This window comes from Triticum aestivum, chromosome 2A (assembly GCF_018294505.1).
Source record: "Triticum aestivum cultivar Chinese Spring chromosome 2A, IWGSC CS RefSeq v2.1, whole genome shotgun sequence".
Lineage (NCBI taxonomy): Eukaryota > Viridiplantae > Streptophyta > Magnoliopsida > Poales > Poaceae > Triticum > Triticum aestivum.
Window position 1 is genome coordinate 569140715 of NC_057797.1, and position 15774 is coordinate 569156488.

Genomic DNA, 15774 nt, shown 5'->3' on the forward strand with positions numbered 1-15774 from the left:
CTATTATTTCTTATGATGAATCAGGTAACGAGGAGGAGCTTCCTATTCAACCAATCTCATTAATAAGGAGCTCCAAAAAGAGGATTGAACCCACACATGATGTGGTGAATAAGAAGAAAAGAAAAAGGAAGAGAGGTAAAAAGATATCTCTCCCAAATAATGTTGCTCCTATTATTGTTGTCCCTCATGAAAATGAAGATGATGCACTTGATGATGATCTCGTTATGCCTATTGCTTGTTGTGATGATTATTATTGGGAAGATAATGACACTCCCTATGATCTTGAAAATCTTTTTGGCACTTGCTTGGAAGAATATGATAATTGCTATACTATTGGTGCTATCCATACTATTAATTATGAGAGCGATTATGCTTATGATATGAAAAGGCCCAAGCTTGGGGATGCTATGTTTGATGAAGATTATGTTTTTGAGAATATATTTGCTGCAATTAATGTTTGTCCCAAGCCTTGGGATGCTACGTTTAATGAAGATGACATTTTTAGTCTCCCAAGTTTTGATATGCAAGTTTATAATGATGATAGCATGCCTCCTACCTATGATGATTATTGTGATGATAATAATGTTATAAAAAGTAGTGATTATATTTATAAAACTTGTCATGATTATGATTACCCCTTTTCTGAACATTACTCTTTTAATGTGGAAACAATTTACAGTATTCGAGTCTCTTATGATACTCCCACTATTCCGAATAAGAAGAATTTTGCTTATGTGGAGAGTAATAAAAATTCTATGCTTATGCATCATAAAAATAATGCTTTAGGTGCTGGTTATATTGTTGAATTCATTCATGATGCTACTGAAAATTATTATGAGGGAGGAACATATGCTTGTAGGAATTGCAATAATATCAAGTTTCCTCTCTATGTGCTTAAAGTTTGGAAGTTATGCTCATTTTGCCTTCCTATGCTAGTTGATTATTGTTCCCACAAGTTTTTTGCTCACAAAATACCTATTCATAGGAAGAGGGTTAGACTTAAATGTGCAAATCCTTATCCTTTATGTGAGCATCATTGAAATCATCATGCCTAGCTAGGGGCGTTAAACGATAGCGCTTGTTGGGAGGCAACCCAATTTTATTTTTGTTCCTAGATTTTTGCTCCTGTTTAGTAATAAATAATTTATCTAGCCTATGTTTAGATGTGGTTTTATGCTTTTAATTAGTGTTTGTGCCAAGTAGAACCTTTGGGAAGACTTTGGGAAAGTCTTGTTGATCATGCTGTAAAAAACAGAAACTTTAGCGCTCACGAGAATTGCTGCCATTTTTATTTGGAAAGTGATATTTAGTTAATTATTTTTTCAGATGATTAATAGATAAATTACTCAGGTCCAGAAATTTATTTTAGAATTTTATGAGTTCCAGAAGTATACGTTTGATCCAGATTACTACAGACTGTTCTGTTTTTGACAGATTCTGTTTTTCATGTGTTGTTTACTTATTTTGATGAATCTATGGCTAGTAAAAGAGTTTATAAACCATAGACAAGTTTTAATACATTAGGTTTAACACCAATATAAATAAAGAATGAGTTCATTACAGTACCTTGAAGTGGTGATTTATTTTCTTATACTAACGGAGCTTACAAGTTTTCTGTTAAGTTTTGTGTTGTGAAGTTTTCAAGTTTTGGGTAAGGATTCGATTGACTATGGAATAAGGAGTGGCAAGAGCCTAAGCTTGGGGATGCCCAAGGCACCCCAAGGTAATATTCAAGGATAGCCAAGAGCCTAAGCTTGGGGATGCCCTGGAAGGCATCCCCTCTTTCGTCTTCGTTCATCGGTAACTTTACTTGGAGCTATATTTTTATTCACCACATGATATGTGTTTTGCTTGGAGAGTCAATTTACTTTGTTAGGATTTGTTTGCTTTTATTTAGAACAATGTTTTTCATCTTTTATTTCAATAAAAGTGGCATGGATAGCCTTTACTATGCCTATGTTAGAAGTCCACATGTTGCTGTTTGAAAACATAAAGTTTACCGCTGTTGCAATAATTCTCTAGAAAAATAAGAATGTGATAAAATGTTGAAACCTTTTGCATATTAAGCTCTGATAAATTTACTACATTGGGAATTTTCTTTCATAATTTTTTGAGCTAGGGAAGTATGGATGTTGCTGCATTCTTTACAGACTGTCCTGTTTAGGCAGATTGCTGTTATGTTTGCATTATTTGCATATCATTGCTTCTTTAATGATTCTATTTGAGGATAGGACAATTAAATATTCAGAGGAATTTAGTATTAAATGTTGAATAATAATTTGAGTGATTTTCTACAGTAGAGTATGATAAGGTTTTTGCAATGGTTTATACTAACTTATCTCACGAGTCCTTGTTGAGTTTTGTGTGGATGAAGCTTTTGAGATTTAGGGAGACCATGATATGAGAGGAATTAAGGAGACACAAAAGCTCAAGCTTGGGGATGCCCAAGGCATCCCAATATAATATTTCAAGAAGTCTCAAGCATCTAAGCTTGGGGATGCCCCGGTTGGCATCCCACCTTTCTTCTTCAACAACTATCGGTTAGTTTCGGTTGATCCTAAGTCTTTGCTTCTTCACATGATGTTTGCCATTCTTAGAATGTCATTTTATTTTGCTTTGCTTGCTGTTTGAATAGAATACCAAGATCTGAAATTATTAAATTTTAGAGAGTCTTCACATAGTTGCATAATTATTAGACTACTCATTGATCTTCACTTATATCTTTCGGAGTAGTTTGTTGCTTGCTCTAGTGCTTCACTTATATCTTTTAGAGCGCGGTGGTGCATTTGTTTTATAGAAACTATTGATCTCTCATGCTTCACTTAGATTATTTTGAGAGTCTTAATAGCATGTTAATTTTCTTAAAATCCTAATATGCTTGGTATGCAAGATTAATAATAAAACTTTCTTATGAGTGTGTTGAATACTAAGAGAAGTTTGATGCTTGATGATTGTTTTGAGACATGGAAGTAATAATATCAAAGTCGTGCTAGTTGAGTAGTTGTGAAATTGAGAAATACTTGTGTTGAGGTTTGCAAGTCCCGTAGCATGCACATATGGTAAACATTATGCAACAAAATTGAAACATGAGGTGTTATTTGATTGTCTTCCTTATGAGTGGCGGTCGGGGACGAGCGATGGTCTTTTCCTACCAATCTATCCCCCTAGGAGAATGTGCATAGTACCGAGGTTTTTGATGACTTGTAGATTTTTGCAATAAGTATGTGAGTTCTTTATAATTAATGTTGAGTCCATGGATTATACACACTCTCACCCTTCCATCCTTGCTAGCCTCTTCGGTATCGTGCATTGCCCTTTCTCACATTGAGAGTTGGCGCAAACTTCGCCGGTGCATCCAAACCCCGTGATATGATACCCTCTTTCACACATAAACCTCCTTATATCTTCCTAAAAATAGCCACCATACCTACCTATTATGGCATTTCCATAGCCATTCCAAGATATATTGCCACGCAACTTTCCATCATTCCGTTCATCATGACACATTCATCATTGTCATATTGCTTAGCATGGTCATGTAGTTGACATAGTATTTGTGGCAAAGCCACCGCTCATAATTCTTTCATACATGTCACTCTTGGTCCATTGCGTATCCCGGTACACCACCAGAGGCATTTATATAGAGTCATCTTTGTTCTAGTATCGAGTTGTAATCATTGAGTTGTAAATAAATAGAAGTGTGATGATCATCATTTTCTAGAGCATTGTCCCATGTGAGGAATATATATAAAAAAGAAGGCCCAAAAAAAGAGAAAGTCCATAAAAAAGGAGAAAAGGCCCAAAAAAGGAGAAAAGAAAAAAATGAGAGAAAAAGAGAGAAGGGACAATGCTACTATCCTTTGCCACACTTGTGCTTCAAAGTAGCACCATGATCTTCATAGTAGAGAGTCTCTCATGTTATCACTTTCATATACTATTGGGAATTTTTCATTATAGAACTTGGCTTGTATATTCCAACAATGGGCCTCCTCAAGTGCCCTAGGTCTTCGTGAGCAAGCAAGTTGGATGCACACCCCCTAGTTTCTTTTGTTGAGCTTTCATACATTTATAGCTCTAGTGCATCCGTTGCATGGCAATCCCTACTCCTTGCATTAACATCAATCGGTGGGCATCTTCATAGCCCATTGATTAGCCTCGTTGATGTGAGACTTCCTCTTTTTTTGTCTTCTCCACATAACCCCCCTCATTATATTCTATTCCACCTATAGTGCTATGTCCATGGCTCGCGCTCATATATTGCATGAAAGTTTATAGGTTTGAGATTACTAAAGTATGAAACAATTTCTTGGCTTGTCATCGGGGTTGTGCATGATGATAACATTCTTGTGTGACGAAAATGAAACATGACTGAACCATATGATTTTGTAGGGATGAACTTTCTTTGGCCATGTTATTTTGAGAAGACATAATTGCTTAGTTAGTATGCTTGAAGTATTATCATTTTTATGTCAAAATGAATTTTTGTCTTGAATCTTTCGGATCTGAATATTCATACCACAATAAAGAAGAATTACATTAAAATTATGCCAAGTAGCACTCCGCATCAAAAATTCTGTTTTTATCATTTACCTACTCGAGGATGAGCAGGAATTAAGCTTGGGGATGCTTGATACGTCTCCAACATATCTATAATTTTTGATTGCTCCATGCTATAGTATCTACTGTTTTGGACATTATTGGGCTTTATTATCCACTTTTATATTATTTGGGACTAACCTATTAACCGGAGGCCCAGCCCAGAATTACTGTTTTTGCCTGTTTTAGGGTTTCGAAGAAAAGGAATATCAAACAGAGTCCAAACGGAATGAAACCTTCGGGAACGTGATTTTCTCATCGAATACAACTCAAGAGACTTGGACCCTACGTCAAGACATGTAACAGGAGGCCACGAGGTAGGGGGGGCGCGCCTCCCCCCAGGCGCGCCCTCCACCCTCGTGGGCCCCCTGTTGCTCCACCGACGTACTTCTTCCTCCTATATATACCCACGTACCCCCAAACGACCAGAAACGGAGCCAAAACCCTAATTCCACCGCCGTAACTTTTTGTATCCACGAGATCCCATCTCGGGGCCTGTTCCGGAGCTCCGCCGGAGGGGGCATCGATCACGGAGGGCTTCTTCATCAACACCATAGCCCCTTCGGTGAAGTGTGAGTAGTTTACCTCAGACCTACGGGTCCATAGTTAGTAGCTAGATGGCTTCTTCTCTCTTTTTGGATCTCAATACAATGTTCTCCCCCTCTCTTGTGGAGATCTATTCGATGTAATCTTCTTTTTGCGGTGTGTTTGTTGAGACCGATGAATTGTGGGTTTATGATCAAGTCTATCTATGAATAATATTTGAATCTTCTCTGAATTCTTTTATGTATGATTGGTTATCTTTGCAAGTCTCTTCGAATTATCAGTTTGGTTTGGCCTACTAGATTGATCTTTCTTGCAATGGGAGAAGTGCTTAGCTTTGGGTTCAATCTTGCGGTGTCCTTTCCCGGTGATAGTAAGGGCAGCAAGGCACGTATTGTATTGTTGCCATCGAGGATAACAAGATGGGGTTTTCTTCATATTGCATGAGTCTGTCCCTCTACATCATGTCATCTTGCTTAAGGCGTTACTCTGTTTTTAACTTAATACTCTAGATGCATGCTGGATAGCGGTCGATGAGTGGAGTAATAGTAGTAGATGCAGGTAGGAGTCGGTCTACTTGTCTCGGACGTGATGCCTATATACATGATCATACTTAGATATTCTCATAACTATGCTAAATTCTGTCAATTGCTCAACAGTAATTTGTTCACCCACCATAGAATACTTATGCTCTCTAGAGAAGCCACTAGTGAAACCTATGGCCCCCGGGTCTATCTTTATCATATCAATCTCCTACTACTTAGTTATTTACTTTGCTATTTACTTTGCCTTTATTTTACTTTGCATCTTTATCATAAAAATACCAAAAATACTATCTTATCATATCTATCAGATCTCACTCTCGTAAATGGCCCTATAGGGATTGACAACCCCTATTTGCGTTGCTTGCGAGGATTTATTTGTTTTGTGCAGGTGCGAGGGACTCGCGCATAGCCTCCTACTGGATTGATACCTTGGTTCTCAAAAACTGAGGGAAATACTTACGCTACTTTGCTGCATCATCCCTTCCTCTTCGGGGAAAACCAACGCAGTGCTAAAAGAGGTAGCAACCGTAGTTTGAGGAGTTAATGTATTCACTATGTGTTAATGCTTTGTTCCGGTTCTCTATTAAAAGGAGGCCTTAATATCCCTTTGTTTCCGTAAGGACCCCGCTGCCATGGGAGGGTAGGACAAAAGATGTCATGCAAGTTCTTTTCCATAAGCACGTATGACTATATTCGGAATACATGCCTACATTACATTGATGAACTGGAGCTAGTTCTGTGTCACCCTAGGTTATGACTATACATGATGAACCGCATCCGGCATAATTCTCCATCACCGATCCATTGCCTACGAGCTTTCATATATTGTTCTTCTCTTATTTACTTTTCCGTTGCTATTGCTATCGCCACTACAAAATACCAAAAACACTACTTTTACTACTGTTACCTTTTGCTACCGTTAGCACTATTATCATATTACCTTGCTACTAAACACTTTGCTGCAGATATTAAGTTTCCAGGTGTGGTTTAATTGACAACTCAGCTGCTAAAACTTGAGAATATTCTTTGGCTCCCCTTGTGTCGAATCAATAAATTTAGGTTGAATACTCTTCCCTCGAAAACTGTTGCGATCCCCTATACTTGTGGGCTATCAGGGACACATCGGTGAAGTTTATCACAAGGATCTTAAGGACACAATCTACCAAATATGTGGGCGCTGAGATGAGCAATGGGAGATGATCAGCACCAGGAGGGCAGGTCCATTGGAGCCTTCATCCAGGAGTTAAACCAGCACATTCGTCGCCAGGAGAACCAAATGTGCGCAAGCATGATAGATCTGAAGAAGGTGATGACAAGGAATATGGAGCTTGAAGAGGACCTCAAGTCTACATGCGACGGATATGAGGAGGAAATCGCAATACTAGTAGAAAAGAATGACGACTTGACTAGGAAGCTAGGAGTATTCATGGGAGACCCTGCGCCAGGAGGAGATGACGACCATCCCGAGGACTACATCATCATCGATGACACCGACTCCGACCCCGACAGTAGTGATGATGATTATGAAGACGAAGTGGAGCAGATATCATGGAGTCTTCCATCGATCAAAATTTCTAGATGACCACCATATTAGTAGTAGTATTACCCCCATGTATATAGTAGTAGTCCGAGTATTTTGTAACGATAGCTAGATCAATTGTATGCCCTTGTTTGAATTGAGTGGTGTGATATGAATGTGTTTGTCTCATGTGCATATGGGTAGTGCCTTCTCACTATACGTCATTTCTATTCTAATCTCTCCCCTCTAAACCCATCAGATGCCTTCGAGACATGACCCCAGATTTGTCTTCCCACCGGAACTCACTCAGTTGATCTAGCAGTAGAATACCTTGATGCAGCTACTAGTCCAGAACCAAGGCAACAACAACAACAACAATAACAACAACCCACCACCACCACCTCCAGTGGGCAACCTAGCCCGCTTTTTGAGGCTGAATCCGCCGGTGTTTTCCAGTAGCACCGAGCCGATTGTTGCTGATGACTGGCTACGTAGGATTGGAAGGGAGTTGAACACCGCAGGTTGCACAGATGCGGAGAAGGTGCGCTTTGCCGCACACAACTGGATGGACCCGCAACCTCATGTTGGGAGAATTACATAGCCACTTTTCCCATAGCTACTATCACATGGGATCAGTTTTAGCAAGCATTCCGCACAGCCCATGTCTCTGCAGGAGCAATGAATATGAAGAAGGGTGAGTTTTGCAACTTACGTCAGGGAAACCGTACTGTGGGGCAGTACGTGGATGAGTTTAGCAAGTTAGCCCGTTATGCCCCTGACGATGTGGCCACGGATGCCGCGAAGCAGGAGAAGTTTATGGAAGGGTTGAATGATGAGATGAGTATGCAGTTGATGGTGGCAACATTCACGAACTACCAGGAGTTGGTAGACTGACCCTTGATGATTGAAAGCAAACAACAGCAGATAGAGACCCACAAACGGAAGTATGGACAGGGGAAGTACAATTCTGGAGCTCAGCAAAATCCCCGCTTTACCCCTAACTCCGGAGGATACACTCATAACCATGGAGGCCATACTCACAATGGAGGAAGTTCACATAACCATAGTGGCCCCAGGAATGGAAATGGAAATGGAGGAAGCAACAGCCAGAATCGTTCCAACCCAGCAACGCCCGCCAAGAAGGATCTAAGTCACATTACTTGTTTCAAGTGCGGGAAGACTGGACACTACGCCACCGAGTGTTTTGAAGCAAAGAATGGAAATGGCAATGGAAGCTCTGGGAAGAAGCCCAACCATTTTACCAGAGGCCAGGTGAACCACGTCAACGTGGAGGGGGTTGAAGAACAACTAGATGCAGTTATCGGTAAGTTTTTGGTTAAGTCGTTTACCGCTCTCGTTATTTTTTATACTGGCACATCGCATTCATACATATCAAGGGGATTCGTGGACAAGCATAAGTTACCCACCTTAGCCCTTAGGACACCCATGCTAGTAAACTTGCCAGGAGCAGAGTATATGGCCAGCTGATGGTGTGATCGGTTACCCTTAACCATTGGTAGCCATGTTTTCCCCTCTGACCTAGTAATTTTGGAGTCACAAGGATTGGATATAATACTAGGCATGGATTGGTTACCGAAGTATGGAGGGAACATTGACTGTGCTAGTAAGTCAATTCTGCTCACCACCCCGGAGGGAAAAAGGATTAAGTTTGTATCCAGGCATGCGCCAAGAAGGACCCAAGTGAATTCCCTCTCAGGAGTTGTTTAGGAGGAAGTGCCTGTAGTAAAGGATTACCCAGATGTATTTCCAGAGGAACTACCAATCATGCCACCGGATCGAGACATTGAGTTTTTGATACAGCTGTTGCCAGGCACCGGACCAATATCAAAGAGACCGTACCGGATGCCCGCAAATGATCTGGAGGAGATTAAGAAGCAGATTAAGGAGTTATTGGAGAAAGGTTACATACGACGAAGTTCATCACCATGGGGAGCCCCAATGCTCTTAGTTGAGAAGAAGGATGGATCTTTAAGAATGGTAGTTGAGATCGTGCCTTGAACGAGGTGACGATCAAGAACAAGTACCCACTACCGATGATCAATGATTTGTTTGACCAGCTGCAAGGAGCTAAAGTATTTTCCAAGATCAATCTGCGATCAGGATATCACCAGCTAAAGATCCGAGAAAAGGATATACCCAAGACAGCTTTCACCACAAGGTACGGGCTATATGAGTACACGGTTATGTCATTTGGATTGACAAATGCCCCTGCCTATTTCATGAGTATGATGAATAAGGTGTTCATGGAGTTCTTGGATGTCACATCCTAGCTAGCCATGCATCAGAGTGTGTGCATCATGTTTAAATTTCCATTTAAATTGAAATGGGGATCTGTGAAACCCTCAGAATCATTTTGAAAATGATCCAAATAAAAATTTCTCCAAAAAAGGTCCAAGAAAATGCTCATGTTGCCCTCTGAAAATATTGGACAGAGATAAAAATCAAACCAATATTTTTAAGAGCTCATAGGTATTTATTTTGGGCATTTGGAATTAATGCATAAATATTTGCATTGGAAATATATTAATTATATATATTAATATATGTCCAAATATTATGCCATTTATAAAGGAGCTCTGAAATAATATATCTAGCTCCTGCAAAAATTGGCATAAGGAAATAAAATGATTTAATATTTTTTTTTTAAATCAAAACAAATGTCAGAAATTAGAAAACAGAAAAAAAATAAAAGGGAGAAGCTTACCTGGGCTCCTCCACTGTGCGGCCCAGCCAGCTGGCTGGCCCAGCCAGCAGCCGGCCCAGCCCACCTCCCTCCTCTGTCGTCTTCGTCCCGACAGAGGGAGGGGAGTGTGGCCGGCGCGCGCGCGCGCCACCGTGCCACGCCACCTCTCTCCCTGCCTGCCTGCCCTCCCCTCCTCGCCTCGTTGCCCTGGACGACGCCACACCTTCCCTCCTGCTCTCTCTCACTCTTCCCCGGCTCTTCCCTCCTCTCCCTCGCTCTCTCTCTCACACGGCCGAACACCACCGTCGCCGCCGTTCGCCATAGCAGCCATCTCCGGCCACCCCTCGCTCCCCCGACTAGCTCAGAAGCTCCGCCACGACCCCCTCTTCCTCCCCACCGCTCCACAGCTCCCCGGAAGCCCTGCATCGCCGCCACGTCGCCGTTCCCCTCTTCGGGCTCCGACCATCGTCACCGTCGAATTCATCGTCTCCAGCGCGTCCCCGAGCCCGCTAACCATCCCTGCAGCTCCGCGGTGAGCCCCCGGATCGTTTCCCCCTTCTCCCCTGGTCTCTCCCGACCTCTAGGCCCTAGCCCCACCTTGGCCGAGAGCTCCACGCCGCCGGCGATGTCGCCGTCATGGCCACGGTCACCGTAGCACCCAACCGAGCACACTATCGTGCTCCACACCTCACTAGGATCACGCAGCACACACTAACGCCTCCCCAAACCCCCTGCAACATCGATCCCGACCGCACCCGAACTCCGACGGCCGCAGCCGAGCTCGCCGCCGTCGACTCCGGCCACCCCAGGCCCAGCCACGGCCACCGTTCGACGCGCGGGAGCAAGAGCTTTCCAACGAGCCCAAGCACGGCCTCGCCCGTGCCCTGTAGCGCGATCCCGCGTCGCGCCGCCGTCTCGGGCCTCGCCGGCGTCACGTCGCCAGTGGGTTTGACCCATTTTGACCACGGCAGGACACCCCCCTGAGTCCCTGACAGGTGGGCCCAGCCCTATAGCTAATTAGGATTAGTGCTAACCACTGTTAGTTAACCCCCTGACACTGACCAGTGGGCCCCAGCGCCACTAATCCCCAATTAGGATTAATATAAACCTGTTAAACCCCCCTGTCACTGACGTGTGGCCCCCACACGTCAGGTTTGACTCCAGCCAGCCGCAGTTGACCATTGACGTCATGTTGACGTCATGCTGGCGCAATAATTATAATTTCTGGATTTAATTTAAATCAGAAAATTCCAGAATATTATTTAAACTTCAAAAATTCATAACTTTTATTCTGTAACTCCAAATTGGACAAATTATATATGAAAAATGATCAGAAAAATCCAATCTATCCATCTGTACTATTTTCATGCATGATCAAACAAGTTAAATTGATGTTTCAAGCAGAACAAGGAAAAGCACCTTAAGAGGCCATGTTTGAGTTTGGAATTTGAATCTTTGATTCAAATTTGTTCAAACCCTTCTGGTTTTAGTTGCATTAGCCCAACACACTCATATTGCCATGTTTCATGCATGCATCATATTGTTGCACATTGTTTGGTGATGCTTGTGTATCGATGTCCTTTGCGACAGGTTCTGTCCCCGAGGAGTACCGCGATTACCCTAACGAAGAACCGTATCAGTGCGTCGAACCATCAGGCAAGCAACCAACCATTTGATCATATCGATACAATCCCATGTTCTCGCTCCTGCTCTCTTTTACTGCATTAAGACAACGCGTTTCAAACTGCTGTGTGCTACGGTAGTTGAACCCATTTCCTCTGCATGACATGTCATTGCCACAGTAACTAGATGAAACCCACTAGCATGTGTAGGAGTTGATTGAGCCATATGTATGTGTTGTTCCTACCTTGCTATGCCTGCTATGCTTAGAGTCGTGTCAGGTCTGGTTCATCTGGGTGATGGGCTAGAGTGAAATGATTATGTCGGTAATGAGAGTGGTGTGGTGAACACGATTTGGTAAAGGTATCGATGAGAGGCCATGTAGGAGTACATGGTGGGTTGTTTCATTGAAGCCGACCTTAAGCACTGAGATCTGTATATGTGATTTAAGATACAGCTACTACCATGCATTGGGCCCTGAAATATGACCCCGCTCGACTTCTTATTCACCCTAGCCCTCTGTCCAGGAGTTGCACGTAGTTTCTGGTGTTTGTAGCCTACTGGAGGCCGTGGACAGCGCTGACCGTAGGGGTGGGCTGTGATGCGGTAGGTACGTGGCACGGTGTACCGAATACCCGTTAGGTATCTCGGGAACCCTGTTCACATCGTTCGGGGCCGTATGGGAAACCTCGGCCGGACTCCCTGCGGATGGAACCTGAATAGGCGATAAACCTGGACTAGAGGCTTAAGTGTTTAGGTAGGTCGTGGTCTACACCCACGTCGGCTTTCGCTTGAAGTCTGCCGAGCACATGTCGTGTGCAGACGCTAAGTGGTGGAAACATGTATGAAGAAGTACACCCCTGCAGGGTTATCATAATCTATTCGAATAGCCGCGTCCGCGGTAAAGGACTACTTGGTTGCCGATACAGTTCATACAAGTAAATGGAAACTACTAAAAGCCTCAAGATAAGTGTGAGTGCCGAGGATGGCTCTTCCGTAGGAAGACGGAGGTGGATCCTCGGTAGTGTATTGAAGTGGTGAGTAGTGGACTCGTGTGCGCAAAACCATTTCAAGTTGAAGTATCGTAGGATAGCCTAGCCAAGAGTCAAAGCTGGCTTGCTGCAATAACTCCACCAACCCTTCTTGATACTATGCATGTATGTAGGATCTGATGTAAGTCTTGCTGAGTACCTTTGTACTCATGTTGCTATAATCTACATTTTTACAGAAGACGCTGCAACCCCTTCTGATGGGTTCTATGTAGACATTGACATCAACGAGTAGGCTAAGGACCCAGGTGGTGACCCTGAGCTTGTAATGGACCACGTAGTATAGCTAGGCTTTCCAAGCCTCTTTTATTTTACTAGTTGTCTGTACTCAGACAATGTACTTCCGCTGCTGGTTTGTATGACTGTATGACTTGTATGTTGGGTCGTGAGACCCGTACCTTTGTGTATGATATGTATGGCTCCCTGAGCCTTAAATAAAGTACTTGTGTCGTAGAGTCATGTTGTGATGCTTCGTTGTATTTGCACATATCGAGCATATTCTGTGTATGATTGAAATGCTTGGTATGTGTGGGATCTGACTATCTAGTTGTTTATCTTTAGTAGCCTCTCTTACCGGGAAATGTCTCCTAGTGTTACCGCTGAGCCATGGTAGCTTGCTACTGCTCTGGAACACTTAGGCTGGCCGGCATGTGTCCTTCTTCGTTCCTGTGTCTGTCCCTTCGGGGAAATGTCACGCTTTGAGTACCGGAGTCCTGTTAGCCCGCTACAGCCCGGTTTACCGGAGTCCTGCTAGCCCAGTGCTACAGCCCGGACCCATTTGCTAATGACCGACACGTTCGGAGCTGGGTCATGGATGCCTGTCCCTGTAAGTCTGTGCCACTTTGGGTTTACGACTAGTCATGTCAGCCCGGGCTCCTTATCATATGGATGCTAGCGACACTATCATATACGTGAGCCAAAAGGCGCAAACGGTCCCGGGCAAAGGTAAGGCGACTCCCGTGGGAATACCGTGCGTGAGGCCGCAAAGTGATATGAGGTGTTACCGGCTAGATCGATGTGACATCGAGTCGGGGTCCTGACATTGGATAAGTTTGTTGTGGTGTTCATTGATGATATTTTGGTATACTCGAAGAATGAAGAGGAACACAAGGAGCATTTGCGGTTAGTTCTCGAGAAGCTCAGAGAACACCAGTTATATGCCAAGTTCAGCAAATGTGAGTTTTGGTTGAAGGAAGTTGGATTTCTTGGACATGTTATATCAGGACAGGGTATAGCAGTAGACCCTACCAAGGTTCAGTCAGTCATTGATTGGCTAGCACCCACCTCAGTAGGGGAGATCCGTAGTTTTCTTGGACTCGCGGGATACTACCGGAGATTCATTGAGAGTTTCTCCAAGATTGCAAAACCTATGGCGGAGTTGTTGAAGAATGACACTAAGTTTAGATGGACAGATTAATGTGAGGCAAGCTTTCAGGAGTTGAAGAAACATTTGGTTATAGCCCCAGTGCTAATTTTGCTAGATATACGCAAGGATTTCCAAGTGTATTGCGATGCTTCTCGCTTATGACTTGGAGGTGTACTTATGCAAGATGGAAGGGTTGTTTCATATGCCTCACGACAGCTTCGACCGCATGAATTGAATTATGCCATGCATGACTTGGAGTTAGCAGCTGTAGTTCATGCACTTAAGACCTGGAGACACTTTCTTATTGAACACCGTTGTGATGTGTACACGGATCACAAGAGTTTGAAGTACATTTTCACACAGAAGGAGCTGAATCTCAGACAAAGGAGATGGTTGGAGCTTATAAAGGATTATGATATGAAGCTACACTATCATCCAGGAAAGGCCAATGTCGTAGCAGACGCTTTGAGCCGGAAGAGTTATGCCAATACCCTTGTAAGCGGAGGATTTCCGCAGGAGTTAGTTAAAAATCTCAAGGAGCTTCATTTGGAGATAGTCCCTGGAGGTTTTGTCGCAGCAATGGAGGTTCAGTCAACATTATTGGGAAAGGTACGAGAAGCTCAAAAGGATGACAAAGATATTGCTGAGAGAAAGAAGAAGACGAGTGAAGGAAAAGCCAAAGGTTTTTGTGAGGATGAGCACGACACCTTATGGTTTGAGGATCGTGTATACGTACCTAATAATGCAGAGATCAGGAAGTTAATACTTCAGGAAGCCCATGACTCGCCATACTTGATACACCCAGAAACACCAATATGTATTTGGATTTGAAGTAGCGTTTCTGGTGGACTGGTATGAAGAAGGATATTGCTGAGTATGTAGCCGTATGTGATGTATGTCAGAGAGTGAAGGCAGAACATCAGAAGCCAACAGGATTACTGCAGCCTATGCTGATACCCGAATGGAAGTGGGACAAGCTTGGCATGGATTTCAACACCGGATTGCCCAGAACCCGATCGGGATATGATTCAATCTAGGTAGTGGTTGATCGCTTGACAAAGGTAGCTCACTTTATCCCAGTGAAGACCACCTATATGAGTGCAAAGTTGGCCAAGATATATATGACCAGGATCTTATGTCTGCATGGAGTTTCGAGGACCATTGTATCCGATAGAGGGAACTAGTTTACTTCAAAGTTTTGGCATCAGCTGCACCAGACTTTGGGTACCAGGCTAGAGTTTAGTACAGCCTTTCATCCGCAGACGGATGGACAAACAGAGAGAGTCAACCATATTCTGGAGGACATGTTGAGAACTTGTGCGCTAGATTATGGATCTAGTTGGGATGATAATTTGCCTTACGCGGAGTTCTAATACAACAACAATTATCAAGCTAGTTTGAATATGGCACCTTTTGAGGCTTTGTATGGAAGGAGATGCAGGACACCGTTGATGTGGGATGAAGTTGGAGATCGTTAGTTGTTTGGACCGGATTTGATCAAAGAATTCGAAGAGAAGGTTAAGTTGATTCGCGATAGACTGAAGGTAGCCCAGTCTAGGTAGAAGAGTTACGCAGATTCAAAACGCAAGGAGGTAGTCTATGAAACCAGAGATAGAGTATATCTTCGTGTGTCACATCTCCGAGGAGTTAAATGTTTTGGAGTTAAAGGAAAGTTAGCCCCGAGATTTGTAGGACCATACCAAGTTTTGGAACGTATGGGAGAAGTTGCCTACAAGTTGGAGTTACCTGAAGGACTATCAGCAGTTCATGATGTGTTTCATGTTTCCCAGTTGAACAAGTGTCGTGCAGAGATGGCCGATATTCCACTAAGA